This window comes from Paralichthys olivaceus, chromosome 4 (genome assembly GCF_024713975.1).
Source record: "Paralichthys olivaceus isolate ysfri-2021 chromosome 4, ASM2471397v2, whole genome shotgun sequence".
NCBI classification, from domain to species: domain Eukaryota; kingdom Metazoa; phylum Chordata; class Actinopteri; order Pleuronectiformes; family Paralichthyidae; genus Paralichthys; species Paralichthys olivaceus.
In genome coordinates this window covers 11,483,815-11,498,637 of record NC_091096.1, presented here as the reverse complement: position 1 = coordinate 11,498,637, position 14,823 = coordinate 11,483,815, and the positions used below count along the sequence as shown (strand labels likewise).

The window sequence follows — 14,823 nt, the reverse complement described above, 5'->3', positions numbered from 1 at the left end:
ATGGTTTAAGGGATTTGTTGCTGAATGCTGGGAAATACTTTTTACATATTTTACATACATAAGAGTACACACGCGCACACACACAGTCTTTTAGTCGAGGAGAAGCCAAATCAATTTGGCCCCCTGTGAAGAACAGAGGTTAAGGTTGTTAAAGAGGCAAACATTTGGCCAAAAGGGAGGAATGTTAAAAATGTCCCATCAAGGAAATACGAACAGAACACAGAAGAGTAGTGTGGCTACTACTTCCTGCGTGGGAGCAGAAAGAGAGAGCGAGATGTCACCTGCTTCGTGAGATCTTGTGCCTGCCTACTTTTCTGAGGCATGTATCTGCAACAGCTCACCAAATAACTGAGGATCACGATCTGCAGCCACCCACCAACATTTGTTTTTGTCCTCCCAATGACGACTAGCCCCCGCCTGTCTTTCCATCTGTCACACAAAATACTGTAACTGAGGCAGCTCTGACTGGAGTTTACTGTAAGTTTGAAGGTGTGTATGTGGCTGTGTGTCTTGCAGAATATCTGAATGTAACACTGCTAATTGAACAATATAAAAGTGAACAATGCATCTTAGCATTTTATTCAGTTTAGTGATCGTATCATTAGCGTCCCTACAGGCGGCCATAGATGCTTTTCAATCACTTGATTTACACCAGATCTGAATAACTGAAATAGTTTAAACATATAAAACACACGTCCGTCCTGAGTGATCCAAGTTAGTACACATCTGAACGTACCGAAATGTCTTCAATCTGCCCTAAAAAAAAAAAAAAATATTATTAAAAAAATAATGAAGCCTAGAACCAGGTATGGACAGGCCTCTGAAACAGGAGTCGTTCCCTGGACCTCAGGATGCTCTGACTATGTACAACTATGAATGAACAGACTTTTTTTTTTCCCCCACACTTTCCTCTGGCTGAAGAAGAAAGTTGGGTCACAAATATTCCCAACAACGATTCATATTTCACCTTGGTATGATGATGTTATAAAAGTCTAAATAATAACAAATTCCTACTGTCAATTTAAAATCAATACTGAAAATTCAGGGTTTGACATACGGATCAAACCAAAAAAATGAAGAGCAGTTAGCAGGGAAGCTTAAGCAGAGCAGAATGGCATCAAACAGTTCAACAGGAGTTCAGCTGCGGAAGAGGCACATGCCTGTCATGAGGTGAAATGATTGCAAGAGACCTGCATTGTTTTTGTTGATCTGTCGCTGCTTCAGTTCGGAGCTAAAGCCTCTCTGAGGAGCTCAGCCTGCAGCTACACATAGGCTATCAAACAAGAGGATAACAGTGTTTATATATGTAACAAATAATCGAAATCTCTGTTGATGTTGATGAGGATCTTTCTGTGATGCCACAGGGCACTGATGTACAAGCGTTTGATATTTCTGATTCATCATGTCAATCTAATTTGGTTTTGACAATGAGGGGGGGACCACCAAAAGTGGGAGCTTACGCTAATAAAAGAGCTACACATGTTTCCACGGCCAATGACAACTGTTCCTACAGCCAAGAATAGCGTGGCCCAATAAAACCTTTCAGTCCATTGCTGATCCTATTCACTGTCTCTTTCTCCTGCTCTCTCTCTCTCGCACACGCTCACACACACACACCTACCGAACACAATACTTATTTTAATTCCTGCACTCGCCTCCTGACAGTCATGTACGTTGCAGATTAGTATAAGAATCTCTTGAAATTTTTACAGCTTTGAAAAGACAAAGAAACATCTGAATTCTGAATTAACAAAATGGTTTGTGATTAACCAACTTGAAGATATTGAAAAACGTGAAGACTGCTTATTAATTTAGCTTTGAGAGGAGAGGCGAGGAGGAGAGGAGAGAACTGTTGTGGTGGCTGTTTAGGGCCAAATACTGCGAGGTGACACCAGGGGCAAGGAGCTGACCTACAAACCGCTTGTGACCCCCACACCTGCGTGAACACACGGACACACACTGATACAAAGACTCATACCGACACAGATGCACTCACACACCAGCTTATTCACACACCATTGCCCACGACACCAGCTCCTCTCGACCTGCCAAAAGGCCACCATTTGACCAAGCGATAATACCATCTGTTAGGCAAAACACTGGTGCTTTGTTATTGTTCTGTTTCATAGACTTTACCAAACAATCACATACGTACTGCCAGCGACTGAACAGAGCGCCGTACTGAACACTTCAAACGAGGGCTATGTGAGAGAGGTTAGAGGTGAGGGCCCGAACCACGGCAGAGAAGAAGTCTGTGATTTAATTAAAACAGGCACTGCGGAGGAGAGAGGGGCAGAGGAGACCTGTTTGAAATGAACAGGTGCTAACTGAATTTAGTTTTTTCAATTGCCTTCTTAATTGTCTCCTTCTTACTTAGTTAAATCGAAAAAGGGCATAACGAATTCAAATTTATTGAATTTAAAAATGATTTCTGTTGGCACTGATCTCATAGCGTGAAGCACACCAGTGACCACTAGTGAGCACGTAGAGGAGAAGAAATGCATATTAGTAACAGATCCTTTATTAACGAACGTGTTACAGTAGTCTGATTATTTTTAGTCTTTATTATATTTTCTATATTTGATCCAGTTTCAGTTTCTTGTCCTGTTGTCATCACCTGTCACACTTTTTTGAATAAAGGGCACAGAAAAAAACTTGTCTTTCTGTTTGAATGGAGTAAATAAATGAACTGGTTAATTTCGTTGCCACTGTAATTTCATTATGGGATTACAAACAGCAAAATGAATGTGCTGGTCATTCTAACATTACATCGTCTGAGGCAAAGCCTGAGAGCACTTCTTCTTCTATTGTTTAATGCAGTCTCAACTTCCTGAGACTGTCCAAACTATCTTAAAAACAAATGTTTGTATTGAAAACAATTGGAACCATGGCTTTTTTTTATGCTGACCAAGACCACCTCTTTTGGTCAGACTAAGTTTTGGTTCAATTGGTCTGAACCACGGTCCGAGGCACCTTTCACACATGCTATTTTCGCTCGGATTAAACTGAAAAGTCTGGAATGTCTGGACCGAACAAGGCAGGTGTGAAAGGGCCCTGAGAGATGCTAGAGGCTTGAGGTGTGGGGGGGCAATTAGCATGTGAAGAACTGGATGGTCAACATGTTTCTCAAAATTACACTTTTGTTTCCACATATGTTATAAAGGTGCAATTTGAAGTTGTGTACAGCTATTTTTGATGCATCTGGGCTGCATAATGAAAGTTAAGTCACAAATCATTTCCAAACATTGCTGCAGAGTGATTAGAAGTTATCAAAAAGCTTTTTGTGTAAGTAATCACAAGTAACATTTCAGATTTCAGCAGTAACACGGGGACACGCTGTCCTCCGGAATCGTTTGGTGCATCTTTGCTGACCTCTCGCAGAATGTACAGCTTAAGTTTCTGATGTTAACAAAGTCAGACAGGAAGGAGGGACAAAGGGCACACAGAGGGAGGACAGTGTTGGGCAGGAGCTGAATTGGATGGGGGAGGTGATGGGAGCAAAGCAGGGTGTCGGACTGGTGGTGGTGGGGGGGACATGAGGGTCTACTAGGGGTGAGTGGCGCAGTGGGATAAGAGCGTGGGGAGTTCATGCCCCCGCCAGGCCCTTTTCGCACTGCTTAAACAAAGAGATTACAGTGAGAAGGGGCTCCGCGCCTCTAACAAGCAGGGGCACCGCACACACTCATTTATACACAGACACACACCCACACACAGTCACATGCAATACAGGAATCATACACACACATGCACGCACGCACACACAAGCTTATAGAAATATAAATACACACAAAACAAGCCTGTGAAAACAAACTTGCATTCACAAACACAACAAACTGACACACACAACTAACGAGAAGCATCACAACATAGTGGCGCCACCTGTCTCCTCTTCACCAATTAATGAGCTCCCAGCTCCCGGGATGCTCCAACGAGGTGGCAATTAGCAGGGAAAAGAAAGGGGGAGTCTGAAATGAGGGAGAAAAACAGATGACAAGAGGGGGGTGAAGGGGCTGGGAGATAGAGGAAAAAATGGAGAGAGGAAGAAAGGGAATAAAGAGAGAGAAATACAAAAGAGGACCCAGGATTTTGAATCTGAGAGGTTCAACTGAGAAGGTAAAAAACTGAACTGGGTGGGGCAGAGAGAAAACCAGGCTACCAGGGTTTATCACTTCTTTTGTTTCATCATCACATGTTTGGTTTACACATTACTTCTATTTACAAGAGGGTTTGATTCCATGAAAGGGGAAAAATGATCAGAAGCATAAGACATTTAATCTACACAGTTATATTTATATCGATTCTGTATCATCAGGAAGATTAAATTAGTAATACAAAAAAGGTCAAACTACACACGTAAAATAGGATCGAGGCTTTAGTCATATTTTTCTCTTTAAATTCTTATGCGTTGTTAATTTCATTAAATGTCAAAAGATTAGTACACATTTAATTAAAATACCCTTCATACACCATTTTCCTCACAGCTCCTGCATATTGTATGTTATTTATCATTATTTTGGGTTTTTTATAACTCTGGAATTTGTTTTCCAACTATCGGGGTTGTTATATCAGTCGATATGAAGACAGCACGTTTCTGTCTCCTGTTTGTTTATATTTCCACCTCTCATAATCCCTCGTAACACTGTCTCTTTCCTTCTGTCAATCTTACTTTCCTGTGTCTGTCTATTAAATATAAGCGCACACACACACACATTTGCCACCTGATAACAGGCAGTCATTCATACTGCCTCTCGACCCCCATGACCCCTGAACCCTGAGACCTAAATACGGAACGAGAACATAAAGACTGGTCATGCGTTTGCTGATAATAATTGCTCATGCAGGCGCAGAGTCAAAGGCTACAGAGGGTCAAACTTTATTTTTAACTTTAAAAGAAAAACGGTATCACAGAAAATTAAATGCCCAATTGCTGACCCTTTAAAATAGAGGTATCTTCAATTAATTCATTATAAAAAAATAAACATCAGCATATCTGAAACTGCAATTTGAAAAATCTCACATTGTAAATTAATTAAGCTATTAATTCAATAACGCTTCAAAGTTAACAGAATTGGATTTGACACAAGTAGAGACACTAAAAAAAACTAATGACTTTCGACAAGGAATATCAATTCATCCGTATCTTTATCTTTAAGAATGTTAATAAGCCCAATCCAAAGAATTTCTGCATTTTTAGCAAAATGACTGAGTTGTATTAAACTTGAGAGTAACTTTTAATGACCATAAGGGATATTGATGACACAGGTGCTCACTCAGAAGCACAAACACAGAAGCTTGAGGCATCAGGGGACAAGAAAGAAGGGAAGAGGCATACAGACAGTAACAGGTCACTTTTAGGTACATTACATAGAATTGCATTGATTTCGGAGAGACCTAATATACTCTTCACTGACTGAAAAAAAAAAAAAAAAAAATCCCGATAGGAAAAGACGTCCCCAATTAAATAGTCTTTAGTCTGAATCTGTCTTCAAAAGCCTTACAGATACACACACAGACACACACACACAGGGCAGGTGTGGGGTCAGTGTTAGGGTCAGCAGCCTCGGTCCAGCTCCCAAATATAGAGCGTCCACTATTCGGGGATCCTTGAGTTCACTGCAGGTTCTCATATGACCACCATGGACCCTTTATGTTCTGACAGAAACAGACATACCGAGCACACAAAACACGCATTCATTTAGACTCACAACGCTCCAACACTCATTCACCACATATATACATGCGTGTGGCCAAATACTAACACACACACACACACACACACACACACACACACACACACACACACACACACACACACACACACACACACACACACACACACACACACACACACACACACAGTTACCCTAACAAATCATTAAGATCCTTATCATCCTGCTGTCTGAAAACATGAAAGCTCATTTCCTCTCTCACCCAACACACAGCCCTTCACATATACCGACATTTTTTTTCTTCGTGTTTCTCTTCTTCTGTTTCTTCTTCTTTCATGACTCCAACCATCTCCCTCTCCCTCTATCAGAAGACACTATTCACAGAATCCATTCAGTGTGTAACAGAGGATCTCTTCTGTAGCTGAAACATAAGAATGATACTCTGACCCTGCCGGGTGACCTCTGCACTCCAAGCTTACGGCTCTGACACGTAGAAGCATGCTTATGTTCGTGTGTGTGTGTGCGCACATTTGTTCTAGGTCGAAAATACAAACTGGCTGTGTGGTCATTGTGGGTACATGTCTACCCTGCCTGTGCAAATGTGTGTGTGTGTCTGTGTGTGTGTATAAATACACACACTGTGGAGAGAGAGATTTCAATACTTTACCACGTTGAAAAGGGAGAACACTTATTAAATTGATGTCCCAAGTATGAACTATATTAACTTTATAGCTACTATCAAAAACAAACATTTAACTTTTTTTTTTTTTATTCTCAATGCCTGAACAGCTTCCCCATGAAATCATGGCAGCAGCAGTTTGAAGCTGTCATGTGTAAGTATCCAGTCCTAATAATACTAATATTGGTAGAATATTGAAGAGTTCATCATTTGAATCAACCTCAGGTTTGCGACGGACCCAACTGAGAAAACAAAGGACTGCAGTAAAGCATCTGACATCAATTGCACATCTGTTTAACAAATGGCAGAGACGGCTTTTTAAGTCATGTGCTCGAGAGTAACACTGTCTGAGATTTGCAGCTCTTGATTCACACAGCGTGTGATAAAGGGGGCCATTGTTAAAATGTGAATCCCTTTGTGAACATGTGTTTCAGTTTGACTACACTTTATCAAAAAAAACCCAGCAAAAAATATGATGCATACAAAAACATCAAGGATCATGCTGCTGTGCTGTCTGCAGTGATATTGTGGGTTATTATGGTAAAACAAGAAATGATCCCTCTCTGTCAGTGAGTGTGTGTAAATATGCAGGTGAGCGAACACGTACGCACACGACCAGCATTCAAGCAGCACAACCTTAATTCAATTTCCATCTGACTGGAAGTGTGTGTGTGTGTATGAATGTGTGCATGCATCAGTTTGAGTGTCGGACAGCACTGTTCTTCAGTTCTTTAGAAGATTTTCAGGACATTCTTCTAAATTCCACTATTAAATCACATCCTCTCATTGACTCCACATGATGTTGATACAGCATATGCTTGCAGTGAACACGTACTACTTCTCTCTTTGCATCACTGTGACACAATACTTTGCTGGGCTTCTTTTTACTGCATCATCATACTCTTACAACGTGTTAATGTGTCTGTCTGTGTGTGCACTTGTCATCATCATATTTCAGGACCCGAGGGCTCTGCATAAAGCTGCAGCCTCAATAAAGCTCTTGTCGAAAAAACCTTTACTTAGCAACTAATGCAATAAAAAATAAATAGGAGGGTGGGTGGGTGGGTGAGTGGGTGGGTGTGTGTGTGTGTGTGTGTCAGATATTTATACAAAATATACAAAATTGCTGAACTGATCATTGTGAGTCACTACATGTCTGTACAATAGCTAACAACATAACTTACCCTTGATGATTTCAGCTTATTTGTCCAAATCTAATTATAAATATAAGTATTAGAATTTTGAGTATTTAACATTAACACATTTAGTAAATAGAAATCTGAATCATTTTGAATTAACAAATCTTGTAATGGACAACTGTTTTATTTGCTTTAAAATGTCCAGTGTGTTGGATTTAGGAGGATCCATCAGCAAATACTGAATATTAAAAATAATGTTTTAATTAAATAATGAACTTCAAACCCATTTTCTTTTACCGGCATCAACCTACATGAGTTTTCTCCCACGACGTCTGCCGTGCTGCACCGCCTTGATCATACAGTATAGTCCACATCACACGCACAAAGGGCCTTTCTCGTTTACTTTAGAGGTCATCGTAGATTTCCCCACACGTCTGGAGCAGCAGAGTGAGGTTCTTTTGGTGGCGATATGCAACCTCACTGCTAGATGCCAATAAATCCTACACACTGGACCTTTAAATGTGGCTCGAGGTGATCGAGGTCAAGGGTAGGCGAGGGGAACATGCTGTTAAATTTGTTAAAGGTAGCAACAACAGCACAAGTCATTTACTGTAACTCAATCTAGTGATTACTCCCTGAGGAGCACAAAGGACCTTTGATACGTATCTGTGTGTGTGTGTGTGTGTGTGTGTGTGTGTGCGTGTGTAAACAGAGGATAAATTAATGCATTTGTACTGATTTGTACTAATGAAGTGGGCCCTTCAGGTACAGCTGCAAGAATGTTGCTAGTGAACCACTAAATTACAGCATTTTAAAAGGCTGACCGCACCACGTAACACTGAAGCTACACAAAACAAACATATTTTCATGTCTTTATTAACCAACTCTTTTACTAACATTCTAGTTGCTCCGAGTACCAGCGAAAGCCTTTTAATGTTCAGCAAACAGTGTATTAATAGATTTTTTGGGGTCAAGTTGTCTGATTTTCGAAGGTGGTTGGTGTGTGAATGGTGTGACATGAATGGACACTAGCATGTCCCTGCAGAGTGCTTGTTGACAAACTTAGTGCACATTGTTTTATGACTGTTTTAAGTAGAATAAAAGTCAACCTGTTTTTTAAGTATATGCATTTGGAAGGGAAATGTGCGGTGGACTTTAGAAAATGTCTATTTTTAAAGTTTTCTTTTACTCTTTTTATCCATTATTTCATTTAGCTGTGTGTGTGTGTGTGTGTGCGTGTGTCCTAGTTAGTTGTTAAAACATTATTGGATATTCTAGAAGATCGGCCTGTGACATTTAATAACAAACTGCCGTCTCCTCGTCTAAGCTACCTGCAGCTACCTGGTCCAGGTCAGAGGACAGATGAGGCTCTGAACCTGTAAAGTGTTGCTTATACACAAATAAATGTATGCACACATTTGTCTGACAGCAGATCTTTGATTAGAGATAAAAGTATATTACACACACACACACACGATCATGTCTTCAGATAGTCATTGTATTTAAATATTAGCTGTGGGTGAGAAAAAGAGAAGTTACTTTAGTTATTTCTAAGGAAACTAAAGTTAATAAATCACAGATGTAAATGTAACCCTTACCAAACTCAAACTCTGTTTTCAAAATTGTTGCACAGACAGAAGCGCATTTCATGACACACACACACACACACACACACACACACACACACACACACACACACACACACACACACACACACACAGTGCTCCCCCCACCCCAAGCACACAAAACCCGCCCCCCACTGCCCCCTCCCCATTGGCTTAGAAAAATTACTGCCACCTGAAGCGGAACCACGTCCATCACGCAGAGGCCCCCTAAAGCCCCACAGGTGTCCTTTAACATGTCCAAAGGTCCCCTCCTCCCCACTGGCTCTCCATGTGGCCATTCATCTGGCTGCAGTGAAGGACATCAAAACAAAACACATCCCCGGGGGGAGAGCTCACAGCTAACCAGGCACATAAATTACTCCATAGTGAAGACACAGCTTAGTGCTTCCAAGCTCTGACAAGACAATCGCACTATTAAAATGTTGCTCTCACATTATAGGTTTTAAGTTGGTTTGTCAGGAGAGAACAATACAGCTCCTCACAAAACACAGATTTTATTCGTAGTGCTGAACCCTTAATGTCAAATGTTTTTTTTTACTATATGTGCATGAACCCAGCTCTGTTACTGTAACTCACATGCTCCATTGTTCTGCTTCTCATCACCCCTTGTGAGTTTTTTTAAACAAGTTGATCTGCAGCCTGGAACTAAAGAACAAATCACTTCATCCTCACCAGACTTTTTGTGCGACTGTGAACACGCACACAATGAGTTATAAGACAGGTGGAAAACCCTCCAAGCCACAAAGACCGACGATGTGTTTCTCAACAGCCTCAGCTGGCTGTGGTTTAAAGGAGCGCTGCTTAAGAAAACAGCATTTGTTTAAAACGGAGAGAAACGGAGCGATCGCCAATCTACGCTAAATGGCATTGGAGTGAAAAGCACAGGAGAATGGGCCAAATCCAAGTCACTCCACATTAACAGGCAGTGGGCTGATGACATAATATGCATGGCAACAAATAAATAGCCCACAATTCATCTTTCACTACAGTGAGAGTACAGCGAGTACTTCTTATCGTGCAAGGGTCACGCAGATATTGTGCAAAGCTCAAGGAGGGAATGCAGGTATGGACACAGACAGGCTGAGAGGTAGACAGAGAGACAGACAGATGCGAAGACGGCCATCGCCACAGACAGCGAGACAGTGAGACTTTTAGAATAAACACCAGAGCTCTCAGTGTCGCCCAGGAAGAAATTCTTTTCTTTGATGTCAAGCCATGTGACCTTGCAGCAGTCTGAGGAATTGAAGCACCGTCCAAACAAACGTCAACACCACTAACACCCTCAAGGTCAATGTGTGTCTGTGTGTGTGTGTGTGTGTGTGTGTGTGTGTGTGTGTGTGTGTGTGTGTGTTTATCGGGCTGTTGGCATGTGCACACGTATGTGCGTATGTGCATGTAGAATTGTGCAACCAAAACTTTTGAGTCTGATTTTTGAGTTACACAAATTTTCAGGACCATTACTGTAAAATATTTTTTTCTGCAAATGCGAAGCTGGTTCTTAAAACACTGTGTTGCTGCACTGACCCTTAAAGCAGACACAATTTAATGAGAGAATATTTTGAGATATAATTAAAAATCTGCTGTAAATATCAAAATATTGAGGATGTCAAGTTTTCCCTCAACATTCCAACAATGTTATTAGAGCAAAGTTGAATTGGTGCCGTTTAAGATACAAGATCTTTACAAATAAAATAAAAAAAGATTCCCTTTAAAGGTTCAGCCTGTAGAAATGGGTGATATCTAGTGGTGAAGCTGCAGCTGAATACCCCTCACCTCACCCTCCCCTTCAGAATTTGAAAGAGATTCTATGGCAGCCTTGCATACACACTCATAAATATCAGTCCCCTTAACATGTCTGATGACATGAACTATTTTCTGAGTAATCAATGAATATGTTGACAAAGACCCTATCTCACAATGTTAAAAAAAGAGATCCAGGATCTGCCCCATGAACAATAAACATACATAACAACAAACAAACGGACAGGGGTGAAAACATAACCTCCACAGCAGAGGTAATAAATACAGATATTTAATTTGATCATAATTTTAACCTATAACCATCTGCAAAAATCCCAATAAAATTTATTTTTCCTTTTATTAAACAAAGCAAAAAAACTATTCAATGATATATTTTGCACACAAGTCCACAGATCTCTCCTGCACCGACATCTTGTGGCAGCAGAGGCAGTTTGCCAGTAGTTGTCTTCACGTCAGGCTTTATTTAAGATGATCACAAGTTGTTTACAGTGCCGAGGATGGATTATTATCTTACACAAGCAAGTTCCAAAGAGCAACTCAAAGCCTCATCAAAGTTTCAGTGAAAATGCCACTTCATATTGTTTACCCCCTTACTTTCATCAATGCAGTACACACATGCCAGGGCTCGTTTTCAGATTTGGCTCATCACTACTGAGCGACCACAGAGACAACACTGCTACACTTTGAATACGCTCCTCTCACCGCCGGTAAACAGTGGTGTCCCGTTGCAGTAGTTTATTTAGGAGTCTGTTCTAGCCCAAACAGGACTTATGACAAAGCCAACTGCTCCCTCTTTTAGACCACTAAGTACTTTCTACTGCTGAATGCTGGTAGGCTGCTGAGGCACGAGGACAGCTGTTTGTGTGCATGGGACAGAGAAATGAGAAGAAGGAGAGAGACGATGCGAGAAAGAGACAGAGAGGAGTAGGAAGAACATGGGAAGCAGCGAGTACAACAGTGCTCAGAGAAAAACCGTCATCACGGCAGCTCACACACAGCGACGAGTGAGCAGCACTTGAGATCTGTCGGATAAAACTTTGGCTTGAGCTACTGAGTGAAACGTTATAATGTATTTGCAGCTTGAAACTCAGAACAAGCTTGACAACGGCACAAATTCACTGGCTTAAATAATTACATGAATAAGTGTAGAAGAGAAAAGCAAACACAGCTACTTGACAAGCATGACTTGAAAAAGTATGTGTAGGGGTTAAAAAAAGTTTTCCATACTTTTAACTTGAATGTCTGCTGATTGTTCATGTGACAGGTGGAAGAAAACTGTAAGTGTGGTGCCCCCTTAGGGACAAATAACCGGCACCCCCCAGCCATTACTGTCGATCCACAAAGAGCAGATGGAGATTTATGGATGTTTTCATATCATGCTATATTGTAATTTAATTATTTTTTTCGAATATGACTATCATGATCTGCCATGTCATATACTTTTATTTACTGATCATCTTTACTCCTCTTGCACAGGAAACCTTTAGGCCTCAGTGGGTAATGTTCCTTGAAGCTAAGTAGCATCAAAAATGCTAATCTGCTTCAACCACTGGAAACATCTGTCATGACAAAGCCAAAACCTGCAATGGAAACCCACCTATTACATGACGTCTCTGATGAGAAATAAAAGCAACAAAAGCATTTAACCACTGAAGAGAATATTCATTAACAATCTGGTCGGTATCTACAACAAATGCACAACAGAAGTCCTCAGAGTGAGACGTAATGGAAAAGCACTAGGAAGCTTCTTTTTTATTCAAGAGTTCATGACCTCGTCAATACTTCCCTCTTCACACACTCTCACGCACGGCCTCTCCACTCCGCAGTGTGTACCTCAGGGTAGAGCCCCATCATGTTGAAAGATGCTGTTGCCACCACACCTGTGTGTGCACATGGGTTCACATGTGCATTTCCTGATGTGTGTGTGTGTGTGTGTGTGTGTGTTTGTTGGTTTGCCGGGGTGTATGCGTGTACGTGAAAACACCCTCTCATGTTACAGCAGTAATGGCCCTGCTGAAACATTCGTCTCCCACTCAAAAGTTCCAGACTGCTATTAAACACACACACACACGCTGCACACTGGTGACTCTACTGAGGGTGGGTCACCTCCATTAAGAGCAGTTCATATACACACTAAAATAAGTTTAATGGAAACGAGTAGATCACTAAATAATTCTGTAATACATTAGACAGAATTTGAGGAATTACACTAGGCAGTATAGAGCTCCCTCAGAAAATGAGAAATAGATAGCACTATAATGGGGTGATACAATAACTAGTTATTCATTTTCTGATTTAAAACTGTAAAAAAAGAGGAAATTATGATACAAAATAATAATACTATTAGAGGCCTGTTGAACAACAAGTTATAGTATAAAAACAAAGAAATTCACAACTTGACTTACTCTGTCAATCTGGGCACAGAGTAAATGCAGACTATTAAAAAAATGTTGATCAATTCTTAGTGAGAACCATCTGCTCAACATATTCCAAACTGCTGGCTGACGTGTGGTCCTCATTAGAAACATCCGTATGCAAATGTGCATCTAACAGCACCTGCCTCCCCCGACTGAATGGCCCAGTGTCCTCTGAGAAACACACATGCACTGGTGGGGAACGTGCTTGTGCAGATGTCAGCTGTGCCATGAACAGCTTCTCGATGAACTCAGAAGAGTCTCGCTCTCTTCTACTCTGTCCTCACTTTATAAGAGAATTGAGTTGGGGGCAGTGCTTTGTATTGCAGTTACAAAAAGGCTAATGATAACAACAGATTAGTAAATCAGCTGAGGGACTGGATATTTGGTTTAGCAAAGTATTGGTGTATTTGTACATGTCTGTGCTTTGAGAGGACAGACTGTAGTAGGTTGCTTACAAAGCACATCATTATGCATCACAGATTAGCTCGAATGCTGAATAGCCCTGGTTGAGCTCATGGTGCTTTTATATGTCACATACCTCTTTAGTTGTTGTAGTTGTCTAGCCAGTTGGCTATAAAATGCTCCCAGATACTAATAAATTTCCTCTTGGAGGTTAAATCACTTGAGCTGGAGCAGGCTTAGGTTACAGATTGTTGCCCCCCAGGAAACATTTATATTTGCAAGCAAGCATTGCTCACAATTCACTGGTTCTATTGCCAGATTTGTATAAGATGTAAACAGATGGAAAGATTGTGAATAATTTTTATATACAATATTACTCTCACTGTGTTTGTGCAGAGCCACCGCTCAGTGATACTAGATTCGGTTCATATCATACACAGTCTTTACAGCTCAGGATTTTGACTCCCCTCACTGCCATCCTCCTCCTTCCGGGATAAAGCTGCACTTTGAGAGCTATTTTACTTTGGACGGCTCCAAAATCATGTAACTGCAGAAAAACTCATGAGGCGGACTCAGCGTTTGACTTTTCACTAATGAGGGTCTTTCAGTTTGTACAACGTCAATAATGCACTTCACCGATCATCCTCCATTACTTAACCATGTATTCTACATGATCCATATGATTCAATGTTATTAATGTTTGTGTGCAAAGGTCCAACTTCAATAGTACTGGTCCATTATTTATAGTTAATATATAAACAGAATGTGACACAGCAGGTTGACACAACAAAGTTTACTTGGCCGTTACAGTTTGTAATGATGGTTGGAGATTGTAAAGAAAATAAATTAATAAAAAGAAAAGTGATTCACATGTATGCACTCAAACATATATATATATATATATATATATATATATATATATATATATATATATATATATATATATATATAAATCTGACACAACATTTTAAAGTATACACATAAATTACATTATCAAAAGATAAGTATCTCTGATTGTTTTTTATTTAAATATTGAATGATTGTTCTTACCTGTAAATTGGAGTTGCTGATGTATGTGGAGTTTTTTTAAATGGGCCTGGTCACACAGCTCTACAATACCCACAGGCACAC

General features: G+C 40.5%; 1 protein-coding gene across 3 annotated transcripts in view; it reads right to left on the bottom strand.

Moving 5' to 3' along the window:
* The window catches only part of bmpr1ba (bone morphogenetic protein receptor, type IBa), a 68,321-nt gene that overhangs the window by 31,847 nt on the left and 21,651 nt on the right, over positions 1-14,823 (bottom strand). For 2 of the 3 annotated variants that reach the window (XM_020101059.2, XM_020101057.2), the window contains exon 2: positions 14,743-14,802. The exons of the other annotated variant lie outside the window; for it this stretch is intronic. The gene's annotated coding sequence lies outside the window, so the exon portion shown is untranslated. The remainder of the gene's footprint in view (positions 1-14,742; positions 14,803-14,823) is intronic. 3 annotated transcript variants of the gene reach the window in all.